Source organism: Hemicordylus capensis, chromosome 2 (assembly GCF_027244095.1).
Source record: "Hemicordylus capensis ecotype Gifberg chromosome 2, rHemCap1.1.pri, whole genome shotgun sequence".
Lineage (NCBI taxonomy): Eukaryota > Metazoa > Chordata > Lepidosauria > Squamata > Cordylidae > Hemicordylus > Hemicordylus capensis.
The window spans coordinates 421,299,968-421,315,170 of NC_069658.1; the positions used below are offsets into that span (position 1 = coordinate 421,299,968).

The window sequence follows — 15,203 nt, forward strand, 5'->3', positions numbered from 1 at the left end:
CCCCTTGACCCCGCTGAATTTATCATCTGTCAGTGCCAGCTGTTTTCACTGATAAGAGCTTGCCCATCAGTGTTCTCTCTAATTTTTGTCATCTGTGCAGAATGAGTTTCATTCTGGGAGGCAGTATCAAGGCAGTGTGCGCACACATGCATTCTGAGTGGGACCTTCTTGATTAAACCTGAGCGAGATCTAAGATTAACTGAGCGGACATCAAAAAATGTGTGAGCCCACGCACATGCGCACGCCTGAGAAGGAACACTGCTGCCCATCACTGGGGGGTTCCCATAATGCACCACACACTCACATGGTGCACTGTTAGAATTCCAGGGGCCGGGATAATGTGTCCCGACCCCCGGACCTCCATGCTGCCTGTGGCAGCCATAGATCATCTGGGCGCACAACGCCATGTTGCTCATCTGTGGGGAAGGTGAGCTTCTGCTGCCTTCCCTGCCACCCGCCCTCAAGCTCTCTCACTCAGTCATGCTAACTGGCTCTAAATTTTATTGTATATTTGTACAAGCCAAAGGCCATGACAAAAAAGAGAGAGTATTAATGCTTATTTCACTTTTAAATACTTATATTCATTTTCTTCAGCCTGACCAATAATAATTAGCATTTCTATCTTGCATTTCAAGTATTCTAAATGCTTCTCATACATGAGCTTAGTAAGGCATACAGCAGCACCCTATGGTGGGCAGTAATACTATTCCATATTGCAGATGTCGGGATGCGACTGCATAACAGCTTGCCTAAATTACTAACCACTAAGCTGCTAACCACCTTGGGATAAGTTTTATGAAAGGTGGCCAGGAGTGTTTTCCATCAGCTTTGGCTGATTTGCCAGCTACATCCATTTCTGTAGATAAATGACCTTAAAACTGTGGTGCATATGCTGGTAACATCCAGCAGACTTGACTACTACAATGCACCCTTCCTTTGTATGTAGTTTGGAAACTGCAGTTAGTGCCGAATGCAACAGCCAGGTTGGTCTCTGGGATTGCCTGAGGAAATCATATTACACCCATTTTAAAAGAACTACACTGGCTGCAAGTTTCCATGCAAAATGCAATGTCATTACCTATAAAGCTCTAAATGGCTTGGGTTCAAGGTATTTAAGAGAACACTTTCTTCTTCATCAACCCCGCTCCTATTAAAATCGTCTGGGGAGATCCAGTTGCAGTTGCCACAGGCTCAGTTGGTGGCAACTTGAAACTGGGCCTTTTCTAGTTGCCCCAGGACTCTATCTATCTATCTATCTATCTATCTATCTATCTATCTATCTATTCAATTTTTATACCGCCCTTCCGAAAAGGCTCAGGGCGGTTTACAATTAAAAACAGAAACCATTAAAACCAATAACAATTAAAACAGATATAAATATTAACACCAATTAAAAACTTCTTAAAAAACAATTAAACTATCAGAACAATTAAAACCCTGAAAATCAGGTTAGCGTTAAAACAATTAAAACTAATTAAAACCCTTAAAGGTCAGGCCAAACAGATGGGTTTTTAGGGCTCTCTTGAAGGTCAGTAAGGAATTAAGATTACGAATTTCTGCTGGGAGTGCATTCCACGGCCCGGGAGCAGCCACAGAGAAGGCCCGCCTCTGCGTCGCCACCAAATGAACCAGTGGTAACTGGAGACGGACCTCCTCAGATGACCTTAATGTGCGGTGGGGTTCATGTAAAAGAAAGCGCTCTCTAAGATATCTTGGACCCAAGCCGTTCAGGGCTTTAAAGGTAATAACCAGCACTTTGTATTTTGCCCGGAAACATATCGGCCCTCTAGTTGCCAGGACTCCGGAACACACTTCCTAATGAAATTAGAGGTTCTCCTTCTCTGAATGTTTTTAAGGACCTGAAAACATACCTGTTTAGCCAGGCTTTTAGTGTATAGTTTTAACGCTTGGGGTTTTAGAATTTTTATTTGTATTACAAATTGTTTTAATCATATTAATGTTTTAATGGTTGTTTTTAGATTGTGAACCGCACAGGGACATTTTTGTATGGGGAAGTATAGAAATGTACTAAATAAATATATATATAAATCAAACAAACGCATAAATAAATTAATAAACAAACAGATAAATAAATGAAATTAAAAGTTGACCCAGAGAGTACTATTTGCAGCAAATAGAACTGCCATCCAGACTAGCACTGCACTGATGCAACAGTGGTGACATCCAAACTAAGGGTGCACTGTTGCATGAGGTAGGGAAAGGGACAATTTCCAACCATTTCCCCTTCCCTCTGAAGTCCTCTGTGCATCAGGGAAATCTATCGCTGAGGATATGAGCTGTAAGCATGACTGCAGCCATTTCCATGATCAGCAGGCTAGGGCACTCGTGAAATGCCCACGATCACACTTGTGGCAGTCGCTTCTTCAGACAAATGCCATAATTGTGAACAGAGTGTCGAGGGCAAGACTTCTGGGCACATCAGCAATGGGGGTAGGACTTCTGGGCAGATTTAGAACAGAATTAGAACAGATTTGAATCAAGGACTCTCCATGAGCTCACAAGCTTAGCCACTCTATTGCACCTGCTGAACCATATTCCTAATGAAGTTGTATGTGAGACTGTGAAAGAACTACCCTTGCCATTTATTATGAGGCTTTAGCATCCGTTGGTAGCCCACTCTTCACGCCATTTGCCAATATAATGCAATTACTGCTATTAACATTGTTAACTCAGGGCATCATTTTCCTGGCATCACAAGCTGCTCAAAGAAAACGCAGCAAATATTTAATTCTATTATGCAAGCTGCATATGACTAGGCATAAGCTAAAATACTGAGTATACCCACACTCTAGTTTAAAAGATTCTGAGACTGTCATCTACTACAAAAACACTGCAGACCATTCATTTTTTTCATGATAATGAAGGGATGATTGCTTTACATATGAATTGACACATACGCACACACACACACACAGAGACGCACACACACACACACACACACACACACACACACACACACACACACACAATCTAACCCACTTTGGCTAATACCAAGCACATTTCTAATTATTTTAAGAAAAAAATATGAACTGTAGTCACAGGAACACTGCTGCAGGTGTCTATTATTATGCATTGCACAGAGTAAATAAACCAACGGTGTGTCTTGTGTTATGAATATTACTGGGGCGCTGCTAACCCTGATGTCCTGGCCAAGTTCCAGCTCTGGTAATTACATTTTGCAACTAGAATTCCCTGTGTCTCTAGAGGCAGGACCTCTAGCTCCAAGAAAACTGGATATGGTAGAAGAATCATACCTGCTCACTTGCTAAAGAACTGTGACATATTAACAGGCACAGTTGAGTACCTGTACAAAGCAGAAACATTGATAACACAAGTCAACAAAGTTATGAGATACATAAGGAGGTACCTCATATGGAGTCGGTCTGTCTAGCCTAATACTCTGTCTACCAAGGAGACAAGGAGAGGCCTTTCAAAACTCTGCTACCTGAATTTCTTCCAGTTCTAATGCCAGAGCCTGGGGCTTTTATTTATGCAAGGGTAGGCGCCCACTACCACTGATCTACAGCAAGTATGGGCAGGCTTCAGGCCTGCAGGATTCTCTCTGATTTTTACTAGATTCCCAAAGTCCACCAGCTAAACTCATAATAGCTGGGTGAAGGGGGCAGACTCAGATGCAAAATGGTGGCTTTGGGTGCAGAGCAAATTGACTGCACCCCATCATCCTAGGTTGCACCCCATACACTAGAATTATCTATCTATCTATCTATCTATCTATCTATCTATCTATCTATCTATCTATCTATTATATTTTTATACCACCTGATATGTACCTCTCGAAGCAGTGTACAAAATTTAAAATATTTTAAAATCACAGATTAAAATACAAGACACAATAAAAACAGAATAAAATAGTTATTAAAACAAATTATTGAAATTCTTTTAAAATTTTAATTAAAACATAAAATATTGAGAATGACCCAGATATGTAAATCTACATTCAATTTATTATCAATCAAAGATTCTAACTGTCCATGCCTGTTTGTTGTTGCTACTTTTCAGCAGCTGGGAATCAGAAACGCAGATTGATCTACTGCACGTCATCCAGGGATTTACCAGTCCATCCCAACCTACCTTCTGCCCATCCTTGATCTACAATCCCTGTAAATTATACCCATTTGGTGCAGAAATCAGCAGCATTTTGATAATCTGAAGAAGGGAATTACAAAGTGAAACTAGGACAATGCCCACTAGGCAATGGAAGTGTGGCCAATAAGGGTAGACTTAACTTGGCCGGTGGGCATTGTCCTGCTTGTTGCCCTTGTTCTTTCCTGATCTTCTGTTTCTAGGCCTCAAGCATGGCAGCCTTTGCCCCTTGGTTGCTAGGCATGCAAATACAGTATTATTATTATTATCATTATTATTATTACATTTATACCCCACTCTTCCTCCAAGGAGCCCAGAGCGGTGTACTACATACTTAAGTTTCTCTTTCACAACAACCCTGTGCAGTAGGCTAGGCTGAGAGAGAAGTGACTGGCCCAGAGTCACCCAGCTAGTATCATGGCTGAATGGGGATTTGAACTTGGGTCTCCCTGGTCCTAGTCCAGCACTCTAACCACTACACCACGCTGGCTCATCTGAAATACATGTGGGGATTGGTGTAATGGATGCTGGAGTTACTGATGACTCCCTAAAGCTGAGAGAAGCTAGGGGTTTTCACTATTTTAATTAGCTTTATGTGGATTTTTAAGAACATATTGCAACCCAACACAAGCCTTTGGATACAGAAGTGGGATATATTGTTCCCTTGTTCCCCAAAAACTCCACCCTGAGCCAGAGGTGCTCTTACCCCTAGACGTTGGGGCCGAAGTCCAGGGCTTCCCCTCACCATGGAGGCCTCCAAATACTTTTTAGTCTGTCTTGGTTTGTGTTTTAAATACTGGGTGGGTGGGTGGGGGCCTCCAAAGGCCTTTAGGTCCAAGATTACCTAGGTGCACCTCAGCCCTGAGCAGGGTTCTCCAAAAGCTCCACCCTGAGCAGCCCTAGGGTTTTTGGTGTCCTTGGCAAAAGTTGCCTTTAGTGACCACCGCCAGCCGAGAAGTGTGGAGCCACTATCAATCTCCCGTTGATTTGAGCTATTTCTGAGTGTGTGGTGTGTCTTTTTCGTCCACCTGCTTTCCCATCCAGGGCCGGACTAGGGGCACTGAGAGGGTGGTGGAATGTATGTGGGGAGGGCACTGGGGTTTGAGCAGAATGGGTACTTAAGGGTGGGAGTATTTACTGCTGCTGAGTACAGCGGGACGCAGGGGCGCCCTGTGGATGGGGCGCACTGGGAATATGCCCTGTTGCCCTGTGGGCCAGTCCGAGCCTGTTTCCATCTTGTGTCTTGTCTGAACTCCTTTGCCTTGGTTCAGCCCCACCACAAAACAACCACCTGTTCTCCAGCCTGTGGCTCTGCACACGTGACTCCCAGCTGCTTAGAAACAGAAACTAAAAGCCCAGAAAATTCCAAGAGCAAGAACTGGTAGTTGCTGGATACTGCTGGGCAAACTGGAGCCATTTTTGTCAAACGAAACTGAAATGAATGCCAATGTTTGATTGGTAGGGAGCTCAGTGTCTGCAAGAGTGTCATGAATTCATTTTTAGGAGACTGTATGTGTTGGTGTAGCATGTTTTTTTAAAATGAAATTTAATTTTAACCATGTTTTTTGTATGAGAATATTACTTTATTTACATTTTTAAATACCTGATTTTAAGTAAAATCCATTCATATTTTTTTAAAAAATGATTCACTCTCGTTTTAACCACCACATGTTGATTTAATGCAGTCTTTGACTGACAGAAGCTAACTGACTGGGTCCAAATGTTCCTTTTCAAATTCCAGTAGCAATTAATGCAGTATATGTGTTTGTACATACATATTCTCTAGGCCACATTTCCAAAGCACTCAAAGCAGTGTACATAGAGTAAAAATCCAATTAAATAACATCACATAGTATCTAAAAACAAGTCAATAAACTTACAGATAAATTGACCACATGTAGGTTGAACTAAAGCTACATGTGAACATAAAGCAGAAAGAAGACAAAGAGCACTTCTTCACCTTAAGAATCAGAATCTGATTCTGATTCACCTTAATAGGCAGACTATTCTAGGGCTTGGGGCCACAGAGGTCAAGGTCGTGCCCCTTGTGGTCATCATTCCAGTCTTGACATAAATAAGGCATACAGATCAAGGCCTGATTTTCCATCCACAATGGCTGATAGCAAAAAATCTCTTTAAGTAGAATAAATATGATTTTTAGTTCTTAAGCTAAGAGATGATGGTAAAAAAAACACCCAGAGAATTCCCTTTATTTATTTTTAACCTTTTTGTATTTGTTGATTTAAACTTCAGTAAAGATTAGGAATGATGTCAGTCAGGATACAGCTTGCTGTGTCTGTCACCAGAATGAGATTCCATTGTGTTTGGTAAAATCTCCACATTTATTGGAGACTTTAACAGACTTCCAGTCTGTTTATTGGAAAAGCAAAGTTTAATGGGACATGAACACTCTTTATGTAGACAAAATACCATGTCATAGAAAAACCTAGGCTGAGCCCTTCTCCTTTACATGTTCGTTTCCTACATGAAGGGATATTCCTTATGGTAGAGCATTCAAACACGGAGAGGTTGTTCTCATGAGCAGCCAAGCCCAGGCTTAAGCAGCCAAGCCTGGGCTTGGCTGCCTATGTGAACCACCAGAACCTGTGCAGATCCTGATGGTGCTGTGGCGCTAAAGGAGGTACTTATTGAAGGAGGTACTTATTGTGCGGGGTTGGAACTCCAGAGACGATTTTGATCTACCTGTTCTAGACGGGGTCACACTTCCCCAAAAGGAACAGGGTCCACAGTCTGGGAGTGCTTCTGGATTCACACCTCTCCCTGGTTTCTCAGGTTGAGGCGGTGTCCAGGGGTGCTTTCTATCAGCTTCGGCTGATACGTCAGCTGCATCCGTTTCTCGAGATCAATGACCTCAAAACAGTGGTACATCTGTTGGTAACCTCCAGACTTGACTTCTGCAATGCACTCTACGTGGGGCTGGCTTTGTACGTAGTCCAGAAACTTCAGTTGGTTCAGAATGCAGCAGCCAGGTTGGTCGCTGGGTCATCTCGGAGAGACCACATTACTCCTTTGTTGATGGAGTTACACTGCCTGCCAATAGGTTTCCGGGCAAAATACAAAGTGCTAGTTATAATTTATAAAGCCCTAAATGGCTTAGGCCCTGGGAATTTAAGAGAACGCCTTCTTCGTTATGTGCCCCACCATCCACTGAGGTCACTTGAGGAGGTCCGTCTCCAGTTACCGCCAGCTCGTCTGGTGGCCGCACTGAGACGTACCTTCTCGATTGCTGCCCCGAGATTGTGGAATGCACTCCCTGCTGAGATGAGATCCTCCCCATCCCTGACTATTTAAAAAAAACATCTGAAGACCCACCTCTTCATTCAAGCTTTTTCAGCTTTTCAAATGTGTAGTCTTAATTTTATACTGTTTTAGGGCTTTTAGCTGTTTTGATGGTTTTACTGTGTTTAAATAGTTTGATTTTAATTGTTAATTTGTTTTAATTGTTTTTATCATGTTATGAACCACCCTGAGCCATTTTTGGAAGGGCGGTATATAAATCTAATAAATAAATAAATAAAGCCAGCACCACAGCCCAGCTGCTAGCCAAGGTTAAAGGTGCAAATGTGCCCTTACCCCAGCTCCTGGAATCATGTCTCAATGCAAGCTGCTGACACAGAGTACTTGATCACCTGGATGCCTACCAATTGGATGCAGTAGCTTTTTCCATGATGAACAGCATTGGAGAATGAGAAGAATAAAAGGGTAGCCTTGCTGTTTGTATACATCACTGTGGGCAAATTTGCAGAATGACGTTACTTTGAACTGTGGATTGTTGCTCTATGCAGCACAAGCAGCATTAAACATCAAATTTTAAAATATGGTCAGCTTCTAAGTTCTTTTGTTCTTTCTTTAAAACAACAACAACCAGAACGTAGGAACAGTCTATGAAAATCCATGCATCAGTTACAGACATGGCAGATTCAGAGGAAGCTTCTCTCTTAACAACTTCAGTTCTTGTATTCAGTCACACTATTATTTATCATTTCTGCTTACCTGGGGCATGGTCCAAAAAGAGAGCACCACAGAAGAAGCAATAATCTGGGAACGAAAGACACAGCAAGAGAAAAGAAACAGCATCTCGTTGTTCAGTGACAGTCTATATCAAAGAGAACGCTGCATTCCTAAAATTAAAAGAAACGGCAAAGTAAATCACAGATTACAAATGAGTCCAAGCCTCATCATCTTTCTGCATATCCTTTTTTCTTGGTTTACAGTTTCTTAAAATTACATCCTAGAGAGGGAGGATACAAGCCTTGGGAGACATGTTGTGAGGAAATGGCATTTGGTTGGCACCAAAAGATGACTGAGAGAAATGGGCAGTAGCTGGTGCTGTGAGAGCCACTCAGGTATTGAACTTCGATTGAGGAAACCTGGGATCAAATCTCTCTCAGCCACAAGGTCCACTGGATAATCTTGGTCAGTCACTACAGCCCTATTCAAACATTATGTTCAACACTTGTACAATCTGTATTTAGCATGTACAGGTACAGTTATTCATGTTATGTTAAATGCAGGCACAGCTGTACACTTCCAATCTGTACCATGCATTCAAGGGACCTGTACCAAGGTTCACTTTTAAAATAAATGCACAATCAGTCACACAAAACCATGTACCTGTGGACAGACATCTGAATATCCGAATAGGGCTTAACAACTTATCTCTTAGTTTAATCTACCAATCTATTATGGTGAGGATAAAATGGAATAGCACGTAATAATGATACAAAGGAGATAAACAAACAAACATAGAGATGGAAAGTAGAGCCACCACTGACATTGGTGAGGGAAGAGGGAAACTCTTTCAGGCCCCCTCCTCCTAGGATTCAGCTTGATCAAGTCGAAGCTGATCTGGGTGATAGGAGAAGCCTGAGACATCAGTTATAGTGGAAGGCACCACACTAAATTATTCAAGTTGGCGGAATCCAGAGCAGATTGTGAAGAGCTATGTTGTATCCCAGGCTGATACAATGCGGCAAGGGCTGGGATAGGTACCATTAAGGCTTAGTAAAGGTAAAGTGTGCCATTGAGTCACTGTGGATTCCTGGCACCCACAGAGCCTTTCTTTGGAGGGGTTTACCATTGCCATCTCCCACACAGTATGAGATGATGCCTTTCAGCATCTTTCCTATATTGCTGCTGCCCGATGTAGGTGTTTCCCATAGTCTGGGAAACATACCAGGGGGGATTCGAACTGGTGACCTCTGGCTTGCTAGTCAAGTCATTTCCCCGCTGCACCATTAGGTGGCTTTAAGGCTCAGTAGGAATCCAGAAAGGGAAGAAAGACCACAGATAGCTCACGGTGGAGCGGGGACCATCCAGCCTAGAAACAGACCATCCAAGAGCTACACTGCAAGATATTGCTCCAGCAACTATCCAGAGCCAGCTGAGCGCTTAGCTATACCTGCTATTAGATTGGTGTTTCCGGCTCCACTCCCTTTGAATGGCAGTTAAAGATATCTTGCCTTGTTCCTCAGGTGCTGGGTTTAGCAGAACTAAAGCTGGTTAAAGATATCTTGCAGAAGATATTTAGAAGATATCTAGATATCTAGAAGATATCTTAAAGATATCTAGCAGAGCTAAGCTGGTTAAAGATATCTTGCCTTGTTCCTCAGGTGCTGGGTTTAGCAGAGCTGGGGATCCTTTGGCTGCCACGGAAGGTGGGCAGGAGTAGAGAAAGGCCCTCCTGCATTGCTGAGGGTTTCAATAAGCCACTCTCAGAGTTAGGGGAAGGACTACCTCCGTAGACAGGGAGACATGATCAAGGTATATAAAATTATGCCTGGAGTAGAGAGAGTGGACAGAGAGAAACTTTCCCCACTCTCTCACAACACTAGAACCAGGGGTCATCCCATGAAACTGAAGGCGGGGAAATTCAGGACTGACAAAAGGAAGCAGTTTTTCACACCGTGCATAATTAATCTATGGAATTCTCTGCCACGGGATGTGGTGATGGCCACTAGCTTGGATGGCTTTAAAAGGGACTTAGACACAGTCATGGAGGACAGGTCTATCAATGGCTACTAGTCAAAAGGCCACTTCCAGCGTCAGAGGTGAGATGCCGCTAAATTCCAGTTGCAGGGGAGCAACAGCAGGAGAGAGGGCATGCCCTCACTTCTTGCCTGTGGGCTTCCCAGAGGCATCTGGTGGGCCGCTGTGTGAAACAGGATGCTAGACTAGATGGGCCTTGAGCCTGATCCAGCAGGGCTGTTCTTATCTTGTGCGGGTGGGGAAACAGGCTGTGTTCATGATTTAAATTAAACAAGTTTTGGAGGCAGCTCCTGCCCCCCCCCCCCCCACAAATCATATTCTTAAGGAAATACTGAACACTTAACTCACTGTGCCTGACAACACAGATAGTGCTTCCCTGTCATATGCTTAAGGACCACTTCCTAATAGTTATGACTGGACTATAAGCAAGTACCAAAACACATGTCTTGCTCATCTTTTATATATATTTTTTTTCTTTGTGCTTTACTTCAGCAGGGGCACCAATGTTCTTATGACTGTGCAGGTATCGCTAGTTCCTGGGGCTCCCCACCTAGGGTAGTCTCCGGTAAGGCAGTGCCTTCTGAGCATCTTTTTAGGAATATTTGATGCATCCATTATGCATATTTGAGGGGGAAATGGCCAGAGAAGGTTGTGGCCGTATGTTAAACAGCAGTTGCTCTTGGAGCGGGGAGGGATGGAGAAGAGTTACACATGTGAGTTATGTGTAGTTTGACACTGAACGGCCTGTGACTACCCAGGCTGTGACAGCTAAATAGAACCTTCCTGCTCAGAGGAGGTTCTGATATAATTTCTCTTTATTTGTCAATTAACAAAAATGCCTGGCCGAAGGGATTTGGCCAAAGTACAGGGATAATGGGAGTTGTACTGCATTCCAAAAACAAGTTACCCAAGACTGTATTATGATGTGCATGATGATGTGTATTATGAAACTCTGTACTCACCTTAATACATGAAGCACTAAATGACTTTTAAAAATACCAAAGAGGGGACACTTTTGTTAAGTTCTTGTGTCTGCATTTGAGTCTCGTCGTGTGTCTAATGTAAAATCTCCTTCTCTGTTTGCTTTTACGAAGGCCCGCAAGATGTACCTGTTTTCCCAGGCTTTTAACTGAAATTTAAATTTTAGTATGTTTTTTACCCACCGAGATTGTTTTTACCTGTTTCTTAAATTTTAACTGTTTTATATTGTTTTTCTATTTGCTATGCTTTAATGTTGTACACCACCTGGAGAGGTCCACATCAGGTGGTATAGAAATTAGGGATGTGCACGAATAGATTGTCCAGCCGCACCGGCCACCCTTACCGTCCAGGACAAGGCCGGGCAGCCATCTGGCGGCCTCCCAGTCTCCCCGCTGAATAGCACTCCAGGCAGGGAGACAAGGCTGAGTGAGCTGGGGCCAGGGAGAGCTCTGCGGGAGGCGCACAGGAGTGATGTCATCAGTGTGCCTCTCGAAGGGAGGAGGTTCAAAAGGGAGGAGGGAGGAATGAGGATGATGGGAAGCACAGCTGACAGGGATAATGGGCTAATAAAGAGGGGTGTTGGCCCCTTAATTGGGGGTGGGAGGTGCAGAGCCTACGAGGGGGCATTTAAGGAGCCGGCCATGGATGAGTGGTTGGCTGATGGTGAGTGCTGGGTCTTCCGGAGAGAGGCCAGTATGAGGGACAAACAGCTTGGGATGGAGGAGACCCAGCGTGGGGTTTAACCCCTCCCTGTCCCTTCTCTGAGGCCAGACTCTGTGTGCCCAGGAAGGCTGGGTAAAGAAAACGTCACTGTGTAGCCGGACATTGATTTTTTTTTTGATTTTTTTTTTAGGATTTGATTTGGGGCTGAATCAAATCAGCCAGATTTGATTCAAACTTGAATCTGAACACTCAAATCTAATCAGATTCGATTCAATTTGGATTCAATTGAGTTGAATTCCGCTCAATTTGAACACTTCTAAAGGTCCTAGGGGCACTGAATTTGGGTGGTGGGTAGGTCCGCATGGGTGCCACCTACCTCCCTGATTTCAAGCTGGTTGCGCACTTGGTTGATTTTAAATGTTGTTGGGTTTTTTAAGTTTTTACTGATTTTATATATTTCTGCTATAGGAAATAATGGGGATTCGAAGTCTCCCTATCCCCTAACATAGATCCCCAGCTTTATTTTTTTTTTAAAAAAAAGCTAAGCTCTAGCCCTTATAGAAGTGGAGTTGTGAAGCAAAATATGCAGTCACTATTTTTCAAGTGTTTGGTGTATAATAGCTTTTCCTCAGTCAATCCCTATGAGGATTCATTGCACACCTTCATTTCTTCTGTTCATTTTGACTGTCATTGGACAGTGCAAACTGTCAACTGCCATGTGTCAACTACAAACACACACACACACACTGGGGTACTCAGTTAATTTTTTTAGAAATTTTTGAAGTGTTTCGATTCTTTTGTGTCTTCATTACACATCTTCATTTCTTCCATTCATTTTGACCCCACTGTTTTGAGGGTGGGGGTGGGGAATTAGTGCCATCCCATGTACCAACTATGCCCCAACCTGCAAGCCGCTGGGCGTTCCGTTTATATTTTAGGAATTTTTGAGATGTTTAGAATCTTTGGTGTGTAATGAATCCTCATAGGGATTCATTATGAGGAAAGGTTATTAAACACTTGAAAAAATTCCTAGAACATAAACTGAATAGTACTCCACTGCCTTGCGGGTGGAGGGGTGTAATTGGCACGTGGCAGTTGACAGTTGGCACTGTCCAAAGACAGTCAAAATTAATAGAAGAAATTAAGGTGTGTAATGAATCCTCATAAGAATTCATTGAGGAAATGTTATTACACACCAAAGAATCCAAACACTTGAAAAGTAGTGACAGCACATTATGCTCCATAACTCCACTTCCACAAGGGCTATAGCTCTTTTTTAAATGAAAGCTAGAAATCTGTGGGAATTAATAGGAGGAATCCGAATCTTGGATCAATTTGAATATAATCTGGCACAATTCGATTCAAGCTCGAATTTGGCCAGGAGTGTCTGGTAATATTTGTTTCAAGCTCGAATCAGCCAAATTGACCAGATTCAGGTCAAATTGATTTGAATGCAAATTGATTCACACGTCCCTAATAGAAATATGATTAATAAATAATAATAACAAACAAACCTCAGTGTAAGTTACACACCAGTGGCAGGAAAGAAATATCCAGACTTCCATCATCAAGAAAACAGAATCAGAGCTTCCTATTTTCCCATTTAAGTAAAAAACCATATAGGCTTCTAACAGTATAGTTCCTACTTTTTTCCATGTCACATCAAGTTGCCATGGACACCAGGGTAATAGAAAACAAAGACAATATGTACATTACTCATGATATTTTAGATGTGTTCTTTGCTAATGATGCTCCTAATACAATAGTGCAGTGGTCTCCAACATTTAACAGATGGAAACAGAGGCAATGGTTTGCCTTGCATCAAGGCCTTCTATTCAAGTAGCTGGCAAACAAAATAAAATAAATACACTTTAGTAGTTAACCCTCTAGAAATGTTTTTAAATGTAAGGGTCATTGTATGCTCTTTATTAATAACTAAAGCATGAATTTAAATTCAGATGCCATAATTCTGCATTCTTTTTTCATTATTTTGCATAACACACACAAAAACAGATATTTTGAGAATTTCAAGATCTGCCACACATTAGCAGAAGGTGGTACCTACATAAAGCAACCTGTATTGCACCATTCATATTGGTACAGCATATTTCTGAATGAGCTATAAATTCTTTATACCATTATACCATCAGCTACTGGTATAAAGGATGAAAAGTAAAAATGAGGTTGATTCTCACAATCCTAAACAGGGTCCAAGGAGTGCCCAGCAAGATAGGAGAACTGGGAGTACTCCCAATCGGTGGTCAGGTGAACTCAAAGATCAAGGTAGGAGGAGGGCAGAGTGGTTGTGTGGAAACTGGGAGCTGGGTAGGATGGTTTTTCATTCAACCTTGATAACATGCTGAGGATAGAATGTGGGTTGGCAACACCCTTCCTACCCAGCTCTCACATGATCACTCTCACCTCCTCCTACCTTGACCTTGGAGTTCATATCACCGCTGATCGAGAACGTGCCCAGCCCTCCTACCCTGGCCGGGCACTCCTTCAACCCTGTTTAGGATTGTGAGAACAAGCCTATTATATTGTGTACAGCATTTAATGTACTTCAAATAAAGTCTGCTTCACACTTGATCACAGTTTATGGCAAGTTGCTGAATGTCTGACTGGATCCTACTGAAGGACTATGCTCTAATGCCATAAAACCCTTCAGGCAATGAAAGCAATGAAGTTCAAACTTTTTAATTTCACAATGGAAAACAGATTCAGTCTTAGTTGATGTGTTTTAGCAGAACCCTGTAGGGATGGTTCTAACAGGTGTTGGAAACATGGCATATACAAGGGACAGCACAAACAAGTGCTTAGGGATCTGGGGCAGCATAATGAGGTTTGGAGAAATACATGTTATAGCCTATTCATTCTGTTGATAATAGAAGCACACGGACCCAGGAGTGAGGTAATAGGAATGAGTAATGAGAGTACAGAGATGACAGTTATTGCACTGCATGAGGAACAGGCCCCATGAAATCTGATAGCTGAGTGAAGCAGGGTATTGCACAACACAGTGCCCATTCACAAGACCATCTGAGCCTTTGTGGTAGAATAACAATCACTTTTTAAATCTTCAGATAAGCAGGACAATAGCCAACACATAGATAGAAAGTATTTCTGAACCCTGCACTTCATATATGATATTGCAAGATGATGTTGCAATCTATTGCATTTTGTCCTATTCAAATTGGACTTTTTAGTCTTCTTGAATAATCTTCCGATTCAAACTGGAATTTTTAGTCTCGAAGGCTTGAGCTTCCATTTTGCAAAGCAGTAGCTATTTTGTGACACATGTGTTACTTTAATTGATTGGCCGAGCTGCTGCTTCCCTGATTGGCCAGATGTGTTTGGTTCTTTGGTTGGTTCAACATAGTTGCCACTCAGGGAAAACTTTCACCCCATTGGCCAGGGGGGAGGGA

General features: G+C 42.5%; 1 long non-coding RNA gene across 1 annotated transcript in view; it reads right to left on the reverse strand.

The window, feature by feature from the left end:
- The window catches only part of LOC128342174 (uncharacterized), a 101,097-nt gene extending 89,568 nt beyond the window's left edge, over positions 1–11,529 (reverse strand). The window contains exons 1-2 of the long non-coding RNA XR_008314819.1: positions 11,459–11,529; positions 8,140–8,267 (exon numbers count right to left, since the gene is read on the reverse strand). This is a non-coding gene — a long non-coding RNA (uncharacterized LOC128342174). The remainder of the gene's footprint in view (positions 1–8,139; positions 8,268–11,458) is intronic.
- Positions 11,530–15,203: the final 3,674 nt, after the last annotated feature.